This window comes from Lathyrus oleraceus, chromosome 5 (assembly GCF_024323335.1).
Source record: "Lathyrus oleraceus cultivar Zhongwan6 chromosome 5, CAAS_Psat_ZW6_1.0, whole genome shotgun sequence".
NCBI lineage: Eukaryota > Viridiplantae > Streptophyta > Magnoliopsida > Fabales > Fabaceae > Lathyrus > Lathyrus oleraceus.
Window position 1 is genome coordinate 102,878,881 of NC_066583.1, and position 17,119 is coordinate 102,895,999.

The following is a 17,119-nucleotide window of genomic DNA, read 5'->3' on the forward strand; positions in this document are numbered from 1 at the left end:
CATCACAGTATCCAGTCAACATAGATCCAGATCCATGAGTATATAACATCCCATAGTCACTGGTGCCATTGACATATTTCAGTATTCTCTTCACTTGGTTTATGTGACTGACTTTTGGTTCAGCTTGATATCTAGCACACACACCAACAACAAATGCAATGTCAGGCCTGCTTACTGTGAGATATAGCAGACTGCCTATCATGCTTCTGTATAGACTTTAATCTACACTGACACCATTTTCATCTTTGGAGATTTTTACATGTGTAGGAGCAGGTGTTCTTTTATGGCTTGCATTCTCCATGCCAAACTTCTTCACAATGTTCTTAGCATACTTGCTTTGAGATAGAAAGATAGAGTCTTCCATCTGTTTGACTTGTAGCCCAAGAAAGTAGGTCAGTTCTCCAACAAGGCTCATCTCAAACTCAGTTTGCATTTGTCTAACAAAATGTTCAACCATCTGTTCTGACATCCCACCAAATACAATGTCATCTACATATATTTGTGCCACCATGAGCTTTCCTCCTTCATTCTTCACAAACAGAGTTTTATCAATACCTCATTTCCTGTATCCATTGTCAGTGAGGAGCATTGTGAGTCTCTCATACCAAGCCCTGGGAGCTTGCTTCAACCCATAGAGGGCTTTCTTTAATTTGTACACATGTTGTGAAAGATTTGGATCTGTGAATCCTTTAGGTTGTTCAACATATACTTCTTCATTTAAGTAGCCATTCAGGAAGGCACTTTTACATCCATTTGAAACAGCTTGAATTTCAGAATACATGCCACTCCAAGCAATAGTCTGATGGACTCAAGGCGAGCTATAGGAGCAACTGTTTCATCAAAGTCTACTCCTTCAACTTGAGTATATCCTTGAGCTACTAATCTAGCTTTGTTTTTAGTAACAACCCCTTGTTCATCAGATTTATTCTTATATACCCACTTTGTTCCTATGACATTTACTCCTTCAGGTCTAGGAACCAATTCCCATACTTCATTCCTCTTGAATTGGCCTAACTCTTCTTGCATGGCATTGATCCAGAACTCATCAGTCAAGGCTTCCTTGATATTTCTGGGTTCAATCTTTGACACAAAGTAGCCATGTGAGATCACTTCCCTTGATCTAGTAGTGACTCCTTTATCTGGATCTCCTATGATAAGATCTTTGGGATGATCCTTCTGAATTCTGATAGAGGGTCCCTTGTTGATTTTGTCCTCTTCAGGTTCAGCTTGAGGAGGTTCTTCTTCCTTATTTTTGTCTGAGAAGTCAGTTGGAGAATCATTCAGAGATGTCTCGAAATCGTCTGTGACATCCGTCTGTTGGTCATCCACCACAACATTAATGGATTCCATCAATACATTAGTTCTGGGATTAAAGACCCTGTAAGCTCTGCTATTTGTTGAATAGCCCAGAAATATTCCTTCATCACTTTTGGGGTCCATCTTCCTTCTTTGCTCACGATCAGCCAGGATATAACATTTGCTACCAAATACATGGAAGTATTTGATTGTAGGTTTTCTTCCTTTCCAGACTTCATAAAGGGTTGTGGGAGTCCCTTTCTTTAATGTCACTCTGTTGTGATAGGGCAGTTTCTTAGCATGAATCATAACTCTGGCTGATTCTTGAAGAATCCTATTCTTTCTTTCCACCACACCATTTTGCTAGGGAGTGATGGGAGATGAGAACTCATGATGAATTCCTTCTGAAGATCAGAATTCAGCAAATTTGTTGTTCTCAAACTCCTTTCCATGATCACTTCTAATTTTGACAATAGGACTTTCTTTTGCCCTTTGAAGTTTCAGACACAGCTCCTTAAAGACTTCAAATACATCAGATTTTCTCTTATAAAATTGATCCAGGTGTATCTGGAGAAATCATCCACCACCACATATGCATATTTCTTCCCACCAAGGCTTTCTACTTGCATGGGTCCCATCAAGTCCATATGAAGGAGTTCCAGGACTTTGGTAGTTGTGTCATGTCTGAGCCTCTGGTGTGACATCCTTGTTTGTTTTTCAATCTGACATTCTCCACATATTTTTCCCTCATCAATCTTTAAGTTGGGAATTCCTCTAACAGCTTCAACTGATATGATCCTCTCCATACCTTTAAGGTGCAGATGGCCAATCTTTGATGTCATATCTTCACTTCTTCTTTTTTGGCTAAGGTACACATTGAAGAGTATCCAGTTTCTTGAGAGCTCCACATGTAGCAGTTGTCTTTGGACCTAACTCCCTTCATGATTACTTTATTTTCTTTGTTAGTAATCAGACATTCAGTTCTGGTGAAGTTTACATTCAGACCTTGATCACACAGTTGACTGATGCTTATAAGATTAGCAGTTAATCCCTTAACAAGTAGGACATCATCAAGGTCAGGAACTCCACGACAATCAAGCTTACATGTTCCCTTGATTTCACATTTTTGCTCCATCTCTAAAGGTTACATGGCTTATGGTATGATGATGCAGATCAGTTAGCAGGTCTTGGTTTCCAGTCATGTGTCTGGAACACCCACTATCAAAGTACCACTCTTCTTTGACTGAGATTCTTAGGGGAATGTGAGCAATCAAACCTGTAACATTAGTCTTAGGAATCCATTGCTTCTTAATGATAGGTCTGTACTGTTTGGGTCTGGATTGATAGTGATTCTGATGATGAGCAGGCCTAGGATAACCATACAGTTTATAGCAGAACGACTTTAGATGACCAAATTTCCCACAGTGATGGCATCTCCATCTTTGGTGTTTCCCTTTCTGCTGTTTTTTTCTCTAGTGTTGTGACATATGATGTGACATCACAGGTTTATTTTTTGTTATGGATGCACTTAGGTTTGGCTTGAGGTTTGGCACCAGTGTAGCTGCTCTCAGGCTTTGAGTCATTATATCCAATTCCAGATTTGTCTCCTTCTATTTGTCCAGTTTGGAGAATCTTGTCTAAGGAATCAGATCCATTGCTTAACATCCTTACATACTTGGTCATCTCTTCTAGTTTAGAATTTAGGAACATGACTTCAGTTTTCAACTTAGAGATAGTTTTCACATGGTCTGCCTTCTCACCTTCCAGCTGTGCTATCTTCTGTCTTTCAGCTTGTGGATTTTCCACTAGCTTGGCATTCAGAACCACTGCTTCTGTTTGTAAATTGGAGATGGTTTCCAAGTATTCTTCCTTCTCATTCTCAAGTTGAGTTATTTCCTTCTTATGGTGTTCAACCTGTTTGCACAACTCTCTGTAGGTAGATGCCAATTCTTCAAAGGTTACTTCACCATCACTTGAGTCTTCATCAGATCCCCATCATCCTGTCAAAGCAGTCACAAGATTTGCAGCCTCCTCAGTTTCACTCTCATCAGACCAAGTGGCAGCCAGACTCATCTTCTGTTTCCTGAGGTAGGTTCCATGTTCAGTCCTGATGTGTCCATACCCATCACATTCATAGCATTGTACCTCTTTTCCTTCTTTGGGCTTCTCATCTGATCTTGCTCTTCTTCCAGCATTGTTGGATTTACTGATGTCAGATGAGATGTTCTTGACATTTGTCTTAGATCTTACATCCATCTTTTTCAACAGTTTATTGAACTGTCTTCCCAGCATTGTTACTTCATTGACCAAATCTTCATCAACCTCCTGACTCTTTTCCTCTTCTGTGTTTGACATAAAGGTTATGCTCTTTGTTTTCTTTTCAAGACCATTATTCAATCCTATCTCAAAGGTTTGGAGGGAACCAATTAGCTCATCTACCCTCATGTTGGAAATGTCCTGGTATTCTTCTATGGCAGTCACCTTCATTGCAAATCTCTTAGGGAGTGACCTAAGTATTTTTCTTACCAGTTTTTCATCTGTCATCTTCTCTCCCAGAGCTCCTGAAGCATTAGAAATTTCAAGAATATTCATGTGAAATTCATGAATGTTTTCATCTTCTTTCATCCTTAAGTTTTCAAACTTGGAGGTGAGCAGCTGGAGTCTAGACAACTTTACCCTAAAGGTGCCTTCATGAGTGGTCTTGAGAATGTCCCAAGCATCTTTGGCCACTTCACAGTTGTTTACTAGCCTGAAAATATTCTTGTCTACCCCATTGAATATTGCATTCAAGGCTTTAGAGTTTCCAAGAGCAAGATCATCCTCCTCCTTGGACCATTGTTCTTCATGCTTCTTCTCAGCAATGGCTTCTCCTTCTTTAGTAACAACAGGGTGCACCTAGCCTGTCAACAGAACCTTCCAAGCCTTGTTATCAAGAGATTTTTAAAAAGCTACCATTCGAGGTTTCCAATAGTCATAGTTAGAACCATCCAATATTGGGGGCCTATGAACAGATCCTCCATCTCTCTCCATTGTACCAGAAAGTATTGTCCCTAGATCTCACCCAGAACCAGAGCAGGATGCCTGCTCTGATACCAATTGAAATTCTGGTATCAGATATAAGATGTCGAAGGTAATGTCACAACACTAATATCTGTTCACATACAATGGATAAATATACAGAATGGTAAAGCAAATAACACAAGCAATTGTTAACCCAGCTCGGTGCAACTCACCTACGTCTGGGGGCTACCAAGCCAGGAAGGAAATTCAATAAAATAGAATTAGTTCAAAGACTCTCCGTACACTTCAACAAGTTACAGTCTTTCTCACCTAATCTCTACCCGTGCAATTTCTACCTAAGCACTCTTAGATATGAGAACCCACTCGCTTCCCTACAATCATACACCAGTGATTTTAAACAACAATTCCTTGTGAAAAGAAAATACTTTTCAATTACACACTCTTGATTTTACTTCACAGTTTCAATCAAGAAGACACACTCTTGATCTTGCTTCACATCTTTGATCAAGAAGACACACACTCTTGCTTAACAGCTTTAGAGTGACAAATTACAATCACAAATTAGTCCAATTCAATCATCAATGGATGACTTGAATGACCTACAAGTCTCACGACTAAACAGACACAAACCCTAGCTCTCTCTCTATATTTCGCTCAGTCTTGGTTGTGTCTTCAAACAGGTTTTCCAAGTCCCTTTTTATAGAAGCTTTCAGCTGGGCTTGGACATCTTGAAAACCCTAAATCTATTTTCCAATCAAATCTTTTTATAACAGCCGGTTAGATCTCCTTGAAAAATAAGTAAATTTGGTTGTAATCCATGATTGAATGCGCCTGCCAATCAGATCTTCAATCATACACAGATTGCCATTAATTGTGCAGTCACAAAACACCAGACATTCATACTGAATGTTCTGTGTACAAGATGTCATGACATCAGGTCTGGCATCCTAGAAAAATCCTGCATAATCCAATAATTCCTTTTATAACTTCCAGCAGGTACAACCATATCAGATGCCATGACCTTGTGTATGTCATCTGAAACAATCCTGCATAAACATGTCTTTCATTTAAGCTCCAACAGGTACATCCAATATCAGAAGCCATGGCATTGTATGTGGCATTCTGAAACAATCCTGCATGCACATGTTCTTGAACTCCAGCAGGTACATAGGATATCTCATGTTAAGACATCACACATAACATCTCGTGAACACTCTTTGTTTCACCAAAATTGCTGCCAACACTTAGAATCAACAGGAATTATCTTGGAAGGCATTCTTGAGTTTTGAAAAGTAGAGAATTCAAACTTTTGATTTTGCCGAAATCGAACTCGAAATATTGTTAAGGGTGAGGAATTAGAAAGGTTTTGTAAAGTGTGTTTGTGGTTTTTAGTTGGTATGTGGGTAAAAGTGAAGGTTTTAAGGTTGGTTTTTGGTGGAGTTTATATAAGTTGAGAGAGAGAGAGAGAGAGAGAGAGAGAGAGAGAGAGAGAGATAAAGAGATGAAGATGGTAAGATTGGAGAGAGAAAGGTAATAAGATAATGTGGTTTAAAATTAAACTTGATTTGTGTTTATGGATATTGAATGAGGTTAATTGTATGTGGGAGAGGTGGTGGATTGCTGATTAGGAGAGAGGGTCTTTCAAAAAATTGATTTTTTTTGCTAGGCCCTATTATGGCCCGTAATAGCTATTATAGGTGGCCGTAACATGCCTCTGCATTTTGTAGGAAGTGTGGCAATTTGGATGGCTAAGAGTATGGGAGCTATTACGACCCATAATGGTTGTTACAGGTGCCCATAATAGCTTGTTGGTTTCATCGTTATTTTTTTTTTGTTTTTCTTAGTTTTGGTTCAGTTTTTCTAAGCAGAGATTCAGCGTCGATTCCTCTAAACTTTTCAACTGTACCAATTTATTTTGCCTTCTCCTGTGAGTACCAATTGATTACTTGAAAAGAAAACAACAAAAATGAAAATGATCAAGAAAATAGATTAGTACGAAAAGGTGTGGGTTGCCTCCCACGTAGCACTTTGTTTAACGTCGCATGGCTTGACGATTCTCGAGTATTTCCATTCAAGAGGGTTCCATATTCAAACTTGGGTCCTTAGCATTCCCTTTTTATAACTTGGTACTCCAACCGGTCCTCTTCATCTAAGTCATACATCCATTCTTTTTCTTCCTTTGCGGAAGTTCATACACCGAATCTACTTCCTCACGAACCTCCTTTTTCTCTCTTTATTTCTTTTTAGACCCACCCCATGTGATTTTCTCTCATATAAGGTTAAGGTTATAATGAGAGTTTTGGGCATCAAAAAGATCCTGATCATTAGGGAAATAAAATCCTAACATATCTTCCCCTACCTCAATGGTCAACATTGCATGTTTAACATATATAACCGTTACGCCCGTAGCCATGAAAGGTCTCCTTAGGATAATAAGAATACTACGATCCTTCTCTACATCCATAACCACAAAGTCGGTGGCTATGTATAGGTTTCTAACTTTGACGGGCACGCCCTCTAGAACTCCCAACACAGGTTTTACCGTCCCATCGGCAAGTTGTAGACATAAGTTAGAGGGTTTCATCTCTCATAGGTTAAGCCTCCTATAAATGGCTAGGGGTATCATGATAACACTAACACCAAGATCACAAATAGCGTTAGGACATTTCAAATCTTCTATCTCACGAGGGATTGAGAAGTCTCCAGGGTCTCCTAACTTAGGGGGCGTTCCATGTTGGATCAAAGCAGTACATTTAGTAGTAAGTTTTATGGTTCCATGATCCTTCAATTTACTTTTCTTGGAAAGGATTATCTTTAAGATTTTCTCAAAGGTTAGCATTTGAGATAGAGTATCAGAAAAATGGATATTAGCGTATAGTTTTTTCAATAACTCTACGAAGCCCCTAAGACAGACTTCGTTCTTAGTTTTAACAGTTTCTTTCTGAGACAAAATCTAAACTTTATAGGGGGTGAAACAATGAGAGTTGCCTTCTTCCCTTCCTCTTCAATGACCTCTTTTTCAGGTGGCGCTTGTGTGTCTTTCTTAATCTCACCAATTATCTTCCTAATTTTTTTCTCAAACTCTATTTCCTTCCCCTTTAAACTAACCAACTGATCATTACTTAGGGTGGTTATAGCATTCAGATGCCCCCTGGGATTTTGCTCAAGTTGTCCCAGAAAAGATCCTGGAGGGACGGAGGTGGATGCTTGTTGCTGAGAAACTTGGGAGATTTAAGTCTCCAGCATCTTAGAATGTGTATCAATGCCATAAACCTTGGTTTTTAACTGCCTAAGGATTTTGTTGATATGGAGGTTTTGATTTTTGAACACTTCATTTAGGCGAGTTTGTGTCGCTATGAAGTTCTCCACCATCAACCCTAAATTAGATTTATTTTGGGTAGCTGAGGCAACATTTTGGAAACCTGGTGGTCCCCTAATCTGTTGAGGTTGGTTACTTTTCTAAGAAAAATTTGGGTGGTTTCGCCACCCGAGGTTGTAGTTATTCGAGTACGGATTGTTTTATTAGTAATTATTCACAAAGTTCACATTTTCTTGAATAGATCCTCCGTTGAGAATCATTTGATAATCATTAGTCGTATGCATGTTTATGCCGCAAATTTCACAGTTGAAGTTCGTGGGGGAAATAGAGGCTACACAGGTAAGGGTATGAGAGGTGATGCTCAAGTCATAAATTTTCTTATGAAGAGCATCGACTTTAGAATTCATGTGATCAAGTTGACTCACTTCATACATCCACTAGTTTCAGAGGTGGTTTTAGTGGTGACTTGTCACGTGCTTCCCCAAGAATGACAGTTTTTCTCCATCTCCTCTATAAGATTATAGGCCACATCTTATAGACTATTCATATGGGCTCTGCCAGAAGCCGAAACAAGGTCCATCCTTGTGGAGTAAAGGAGACCGTTATAAAAGGTGTGGATTATTATCCGTTTTTCGAGCCCATGGAAAGGGAAAATCCTTAACAAGTCCTTAAAACACTTTCATGCGTCAAACATATATTCCCTTTCTTCTTGCCTAAAATTATTTATCTCATACCTAACTTAGAATGTTTTACTCTGCGGAAAATACCGTTCGAGAAAAGCGCCTTCCAATTGAGCCCCCAAAAGGTTATCGAATTGGCAGGCAAGGATTGAAGCCAAGCTCGCGCTCGATCTCTTAAAGATAAGGGAAAAAGTCTTAGGCGAATATCATTCTGGTCGACGCCAATCACCTTAACAGAACCACAATTATTGACAAAAATTGACAGGTGTAAGTTTCGGTTTTCTGAAGGTAACCTTGAAAATTGGTCTTGTTGGATCATACCTATCAATGAAGGTTTAAATTCGAAATTGTTTGCCTGAATAGACGAGTGCATGATGTTGTAGTACGGTTCCTTTTCCGTCGGAACTACATAATCTTTCAAAGGTTTCTTATCAACAACGGGTTTAGCCATAGCAAGTTCTCTTCTAAAATCCTAATTATACTAATATTTCTAAAATCTAATCAAGTCTTAAAATCTAATTAAACTAATTAAAACCTAATCCTAATTAAATTCTAATAACTATATTAATCCTAAAATCTAATAAACCTAATTAAACAAATCAAGATTTAAAATCCTAATTAAACCAATTAAATCTTAATCCTCTAATTAAACTAATATAATCAACCAACAAAAAAAAGTAATGCCCAAAAAAATGAAAATGGGCCTCGGATCAGAAAGGGGGTGCAAGCCCGTGGAGGGGGTGAATAGGAAGGATCCGTTTGGGCCCTAGGCCCAAAACGCAAACCCAATAGAGGTGTTAGGTCAGTTAGAAATCACAAGGTAAGTTTGCTATCCATATTAACTCTGTTTGGATTTTCTGTTAATGTCAGTTATGTTAGCATTCTGTTAATTTGATGGAAATTAGTTGATTGTTAGTGTTAAGTGAATGTAGTTTTTAGAAAATGAAATGAAATGTTCTGTGGATAAATTTCAGATATCCTTTATTGTGAATGATATTTGGTGTTGCTTCTATTTTCTTTCCCCCTGATTTTTCTCTTGGAAGGTTGTGTAGTTAAAAATGTGTTTTCAATCTTGCTGCAGGTTCTGCTATCTGTTAGGAATTGGGGTCCTGTTAGGCCTTATCAGTTAGCTCCAAAAAATCTGTTAGTCTGAACTTATGCAGATTATTTATTGAGTTTTGTTAACTGGAAAAAAATTCTATTGAGTCATTCTGTTTAACTGGAAGTTAGTTGTTAACTCAAAATAGGATCCAATCCTTTATTAAATTTGTGAGAAGCTGAAACATAATGTTTTATTGTGGTTAATTAGAATGAATGGTCCTATCGATCTCTATTTTAATGAAATTGATGTTAGTGACTTATTATGCAGTCAAATAGCTGGAAATCAATGGTATCAATGCTGGCCTGCTACTGGCCTGCTACTGGCCTGTCAAATGAGGTTATGAAAATTTATGTTAAATCTAAATTATGTTAGTTAGTGAACCGCATCTTGCTATGTTAGTTTCGGTTAGTATGTGAACTGTTAATTGGTTGGTATGAAATTCAAATTGTTGACTTGATTTTAAAACAGTTAGTAATATGTTAGTTGAATCTTGAAATGGCTTTAGTGAGCAGTTAATGCAGTTAGAAAGTTTGGACTATTTGTGAATTGGAATCATGCCATGGTTTGGATGTTTGATCATTGATGAACATATTGCTTATAATGAATATGAATCTTGAAATGCTAAAGTTAGCTTGGAAACATGGATGAAGATATGTGGTGTTGTATAGGTTGAATACGTGTTTCTTGCCTTTGTAGGTACTTCTATGGAAGGAAGAGTAACTTGGCCTAGAGGGAAATGGAGACATGAAGCATGAAGATGGTGGATGAAGAAGTGTGGTTGAATGTTAGTGTTTAGGAATTTAGATTAGATTTAGATGTTAGAATCTTAGTTCATATGTTAGTTCATGCTTGTTCTTGAATTTGCTCATAATTTATAATATGTAATGTATTAATATGGATTATGTATATGAACCTTAAAATTGAATTTGAATGAAAAGTTTGAAAATTGAATGAAATGAAAAGTCATTGAATGTTTGGATTTGAATATGCATTGATTTGTATTAAACGTTATTTTGAATGGTTTAATTTGAATATGGAAAGTTATATTGAATGATTAGAACTGTATATGGCTTGCCCATTTGAATTGTGTTGGTTTGTATGTACTTGAAAGTAACTTGAATTGAGAAACATTGGAATCAATGGTGATGGATTTGTATGATTGTTGTAGCATGATGTATGGAATCTTGAAACATGTAATGCTTATGAAAAATGCTTGAAAATCTACTTCTGATTTTAATATAACTTTATATTTCCAATCAAAATTCACCTTTTACTATATGTATGAGATGTTTTATGGAATGAAAGCTTTTAATTCCACATGAGTTGGTTAATGGAACAAAATCAAGGGAAATGAACATGGTTAATGCCATTTTCTAAAGTAAGCCCTAATCACCAAATTATTGAAATGACATGATAATGATATGAACACAATGCACAGTAGGTTTAAAAAGATCATAATCTGGCTGGTTGACTTTGGTCAATTGGTCGACCCAAAAGTCAACAATTGACCAAAGTGTTGACCAAAGTCAATTGTAAGGTAGAAACTAGGGAGTTCTTGTGTGGAATAGGCTTGTGTAGGTGAACATGAACCCTGATTAAAAAATGCATAGATGGACCCACAAGGATGACCTAAAAAATGGTTTAAGAACCTTGATGGATTGAAAGCAAATCAAAGCCCAAAAGATCAATGTATTGATGCAAACATGACTCCAAGAATCAATAACTAATTATCAACACCATATGAATATGAGACATGATCTTGAAAGAGCCAGAAGAGTGTATGGATATAATGGACAAGATTTAGGCAAAGGCCCTCCCCAAATGGACTAGGATTTCAGTCAGACCAAGATGATTCTAAGTCAATCCCTACCAGCATAAGCCTTCAAGCATCTGAGATTAGGGTTTCAATAGCACATCCTTCAATCAAAGCCTTTGGATGAATTATGATGCTTCCCAATCAAGTCTTCAACATATGAACCCCTAATTAAGGTTTAGAAATCCAGATAAGGCTCATAGATCATCCATGAAGCCTTACAACCAAAACATCAGCAAATTAGGATTTGAGACCCTTGAGGAGTACCATGATGGAACCTTTTTGAATTCATGCTTCAAAAATCAAGCCATTAGGGTTTTACATCCCCTATGATCAGATGAACACCCAAGTCATACCTCTAGGGTTTTATCCACACGCAAACCCTAGCTTTGCAAGCCATAAGCTTTGAATCCATGATGATTATTTGCAAGTGTTAACATGAATGAATGATACACATGTATTTGGAATAAATGAATGCAGATGAATCTCAAACCAAATGTCAGATGAAAAGTAAAAGAAGTGGGGAAATTTTTTGGGTATGACACTATCACCTTAAGATTTTGGGTGAGTATGTGGCGTGTCTCTCGCAAATGTGTGTTGCTCTTAAAGAAAAATCTCCAAAGTAAAAATGCTCCTTCATGTTGATCCCCCTGAATAGCCCTAACAAAGTTAAATTGTTTTTGCAACTAAGACTGGTGTGAAGTCTTAAAATCTAATTAAACTAATTAAAACCTAATCCTAATTAAATTCTAATAACTATATTAATCCTAAAATCTAATAAACCTAATTAAACAAATCAAGATTTAAAATCCTAATTCAACCAATTAAATCTTAATCCTCTAATTAAACTAATATAATCAACCAACAAAAAAAAAGTAATGCCCAAAAAAATGAAAATGGGCCTCGGATCAGAAAGGGGGTGCAAGCCCGTGGAGGGGGTGAATAGGAAGGATCCGTTTGGGCCCTAGGCCCAAAACGCAAACCCAATAGAGGTGTTAGGTCAGTTAGAAATCACAAGGTAAGTTTGCTATCCATATTAACTCTGTTTGGATTTTCTGTTAATGTCAGTTATGTTAGCATTCTGTTAATTTGATGGAAATTAGTTGATTGTTAGTGTTAAGTGAATGTAGTTTTTAGAAAATGAAATGAAATGTTCTGTGGATAAATTTCAGATATCCTTTATTGTGAATGATATTTGGTGTTGCTTCTATTTTCTTTCCCCCTGATTTTTCTCTTGGAAGGTTGTGTAGTTAAAAATGTGTTTTCAATCTTGCTGCAGGTTCTGCTATCTGTTAGGAATTGGGGTCCTGTTAGGCCTTATCAGTTAGCTCCAAAAAATCTGTTAGTCTGAACTTATGCAGATTATTTATTGAATTTTGTTAACTGGAAAAAAATTCTATTGAGTCATTCTGTTTAACTGGAAGTTAGTTGTTAACTCAAAATAGGATCCAATCCTTTATTAAATTTGTGAGAAGCTGAAACATAATGTTTTATTGTGGTTAATTAGAATGAATGGTCCTATCAATCTCTATTATAATGAAATTGATTTTAGTGACTTATTATGCAGTCAAATAGCTGGAAATCAATGGTATCAATGCTGGCCTGCTACTGGCCTGTCAAATGAGGTTATGAAAATTTATGTTAAATCTAAATTATGTTAGTTAGTGAACCACATCTTGCTATGTTAGTTTCGGTTAGTATGTGAACTGTTAATTGGTTGGTATGAAATTCAAATTGTTGACTTGATTTTAAAACAGTTAGTAATATGTTAGTTGAATCTTGAAATGGCTTTAGTGAGCAGTTAATGCAGTTAGAAAGTTTGGACTATTTGTGAATTAGAATCATGCCATGGTTTGGATGTTTGATCATTGATGAACATATTGCTTATAATGAATATGAATCTTGCAATGCTAAAGTTAGCTTGGAAACATGGATGAAGATATGTGGTGTTGTATAGGTTGAATACTACAACTTATTAACGTGTTTCTTGCCTTTGTAGGTACTTCTATTGCCTTTGTAGGTACTTCTATGGAAGGAAGAGTAACTTGGCCTAGAGGGAAATGGAGACATGAAGCATGAAGATGGTGGATGAAGAAGTGTGGTTGAATGTTAGTGTTTAGGAATTTAGATTAGATTTAGATGTTAGAATCTTAGGTTATATGTTAGTTCATGCTTGTTCTTGAATTTGCTCATAATTTATAATATGTAATGTATTAATATGGATTATGTATATGAACCTTAAAATTGAATTTGAATGAAAAGTTTGGAAATTGAATGAAATGAAAAGTCATTGACTGTTTGGATTTGTATATGGAAATGGATTTGAATATGCATTGATTTGTATTAAATGTTATTTTGAATGGTTTAATTTGAATATGGAAAGTTATATTGAATGATTGGAATTGTATATGGCTTGCCGAATTGAATTGTGTTGGTTTGTATGTACTTGAAAGTAACTTGAATTGAGAAACATTGGAATCAATGGTGATGGATTTGTATGATTGTTGTAGCATGATGTATGGAATCTTGAAACATGTAATGCTTATGAAAAATGCTTGAAAATCTACTTCTGATTTTAATATAACTTTATATTTCCAATCAAAATTCACCTTTTACTATATGTATGAGATGTTTTATGGAATGAAAGCTTTTAGTTCCACATGAGTTGGTTAATGGAACAAAATCAAGGGAAATGAACATGGTTAATGCCATTTTCTAAAGTAAGCCATAATCACCAAATTATTGAAATGACATGATAATGATATGAACACAATGCACAGTAGGTTTAAAAAGATCACAATCTGGCCGGTTGATTTTAGTCAACTAGTCGACCAAAAAGTCAACAATTGATCAAAGTCAACTGTAAGCTAGAAACTAGGTATTTCTTGTGTGGAATAGGCTTATGTAGGTGAACATGAACCCTGATTAAAAAATGCATAGATGGACCCACAAGGATGACCTAAAAATGGTTTAAGAACCTTGATGGATTGAAAGCAAACCAAAACCCAAAAGATCAATGTATTGATGCAAACATGACTCCAAGAACCAATGACCAACACCATATGAATATGAGACATGATCTTGAAAGAGGCAGAAGTGTGTGTGAATATAATGGACAAGATGTTGGGCAGGGGCCCTCCCCAAATGGATTAGGGTCTCAGTCAAACCAAGATGATTCTAAGTCAATCCCTACCAGCATAAGCCTTCAAGCATATGAGATTATGGTTTCAATAGCACATCCTTCAATCAAAGCCTTTGGATGAATTAGGATGATTCTCAATCAAGTCTTCAACATATGAACCCACAACTAGGGTTTAAAAGTCCAGATAAGGCCCATAGATCATCCATGAAGCCTTACAACCAAAACATCAGCGAATTAGGATTTGAGACCCCTGAGGAGTACCATGATGGAACCTTGTTGAATTCATGCTTCAAAAATCAAGCCATTAGGGTTTTACATCCCCTATGATAAGATGAACACCCAAGTCATACCTCTAGGGTTTTATCCACACACAAACCCTAGCTTTGCAAGCCATAAGCTTTGAATCCATGATGATTATTTGTAAGTGTTAACATGAGTGAATGATACACATGTATTTGGAATAAATTAATGCAGATGAATCTCAAACCAAAAGTCAGATGAAAAGTGAAAGAAGTAGGGCAAATCTTGGGGTATGACACTATCACCTTAAGATTTTGGGTGAGTATGTGGTGTGTCTCTCGCAAATGTGTGTTGCACTTAAAGAAAAATCCCCAAAGTAAAAATTCTCCTTCGTGTTGATCCCCCGAATAGCCCTAAGAAAGTTAAATTGTTTTTGCAACTAAGATTGGTGTGAAGTAACAACGGAAAAAAGAATTACAATGGGATATGTGTTTAAGCTATTCAATTCTCCAATTATGCGTTAAGAAGCAAATATTAATGACTTTGTCTTCTTGTAGAGCCGAATATATCCCAATCGACAATGTATCTTATCAAGTAATTTGACTGTAATCTTTGTTGATTGAAATGAAGATTGAAAAAAGAATAAGTTGAACTAATGGTTAAAACAAATCAACAATTAGCATTTAAAGAATTACATATCACATCGAATGAGCAAACACATTAAAATTAAGTTTCACTTCCTTAAAAATATCAAGTAAACAAAGACAATATTACTTTAACATATTGTAAAATCGAGAACCGAGTAGCAGATATTCTAACCAAATCACTCAGATTGAAAAATTTAAAGAAATGAGAGGATGTTCATTATAATTAGTGATAACACTAATTTAAAAATAAGTGTTAAAGTATAATACAAGTTAAAGAAAACTTTAGGTTATAACTAGATGATTAAGTTCACTACGCCAAAAACTGGAATAGACAGCGCACCTTAGAGGGCGCTTTCTTAAAGAAGCGCACTCTAAAGTGAAGAGAAAAAATAAGGAGCGAACAATTGGAATAGACAGCGCACTTTAGAGGGCGCTTTTGTAACAAAGCGCCCTCTAAAGTGAAGCGAAAAAATAATGAGGAAATGGAGGGACACCAATAGAGGGCGCGTTTATGAAAGCGCCCTCTAAGGGTACCCTTAGAGGGCGCTTTTAAAAAAGCGCTCTCTAAGTCCATGTACAATTTCCAGTTTATAAGGCGCTTTTGGAAAGCCTTAGAGAGCGCTTTTAGAAGCGCCCTCTTAGGCCCCCTTTAGAGGGCGCTTTTTTGACACAAGCGCCCTCTAAGGTCAAACACTAAAATTATAACATATACTGCATGTCTCTTTATTTTCCCTCTCTATATGCTATTTCGTTTACGTAACTGGGTTTTCTCTCTACTGCGATTACTCTCTACTACGATTACTCTCGTCCTCCGTTCGTTCTCCCTCCCTCACCGTCGTCGTCGCCGTCGCCTTTTTCTGCTGCTGCGTTCACGCTCACTGAGTTATCTGCGTCCACCGTCGCTGTTCACTTTCTTCTCCATCGTTACCGTCACCTTGAAGGTATTTCTCTTCTCCATCGTTACCGTTCACTTTCTTCAGGTGTTTGATTAGGGCATTTTCTAAACTGAGTTTTACATTTTGTGCATTATGTTGATTAATGTTGTTTAGGGCAAACGAGCACTATATGGTGTTCATGAGCACCTTGTTGTAAGGTTTTTTATTTCTGATTGAAAACTGATGTCATTTGGAGTGTGTTTGAGCTTGTGCTTGGAAGTTTGATGATTATGGATGCAAGTTTGCTCATGTTCCAAACACCATAAGTTTGCATTGATCTTTTGTATGCAGTAGGTGTGTGTGAGTTTGTATTCAATAATGATAAAAAAAGAGAGAGTTTAGATTGTTGTAACATGAGAGAAATGGAAGGTATATGAATGTGTTTTTTGTGTAGCTTCACGAATATGGTCATTGTCTTACTTGGGTCTTATTGAATCATTTCTATATTACATTTAAATGGCTAACCAAGACGATACCCATGACGCGAGTGGATCACGTAACAATGTTGAAAAAGAAATCAAACGAGGATTGACTGTTATGAAGTCAATCATTCGTGCAAGAGACAAGGGTGAAAAATTTGAAGTACATTGGAGTGCTGAAGACCAACTAATTGAGCCTAACGGTTCAATATTGGCAAGTTACATTGGTTTCCTTATTCGACAACATATTCCGATTACATGTGATAATTGGAGAAGTCCGGAATTGAAGGTTGGCAAAGAAAAAATATGGTCCGAGATACAGGTACTTACCATATATTGTTATATGTTTTTTTTGTTGACTATTTGTTGACCATATATTGTTATAATATTACTTATAATAACACACTCCATGTGTATGTTTTTTAGAGATCCTTTCACATCGATGAAAGCCGGCAAAAATATTGTATTCAATTGGCCGGAAAAAGACTCTGAGGATTTCGATCCT

The 17,119-nt window shown here is 36.7% G+C and overlaps 1 long non-coding RNA gene across 2 annotated transcripts; it reads left to right on the forward strand.

The window, feature by feature from the left end:
- The first annotated feature begins 8,997 nt into the window (after positions 1 to 8,997).
- On the forward strand, positions 8,998 to 13,511 carry LOC127084893 (uncharacterized). 2 transcript variants are annotated; one of them, XR_007788819.1, is made up of 2 exons: positions 8,998 to 9,136; positions 13,231 to 13,511. It is a non-coding gene; the product is annotated as an uncharacterized LOC127084893 (long non-coding RNA). The 2 variants fall into 2 exon arrangements; XR_007788818.1 differs by lacking the exon at positions 8,998 to 9,136 and adding an exon at positions 12,111 to 12,249.
- Positions 13,512 to 17,119: the final 3,608 nt, after the last annotated feature.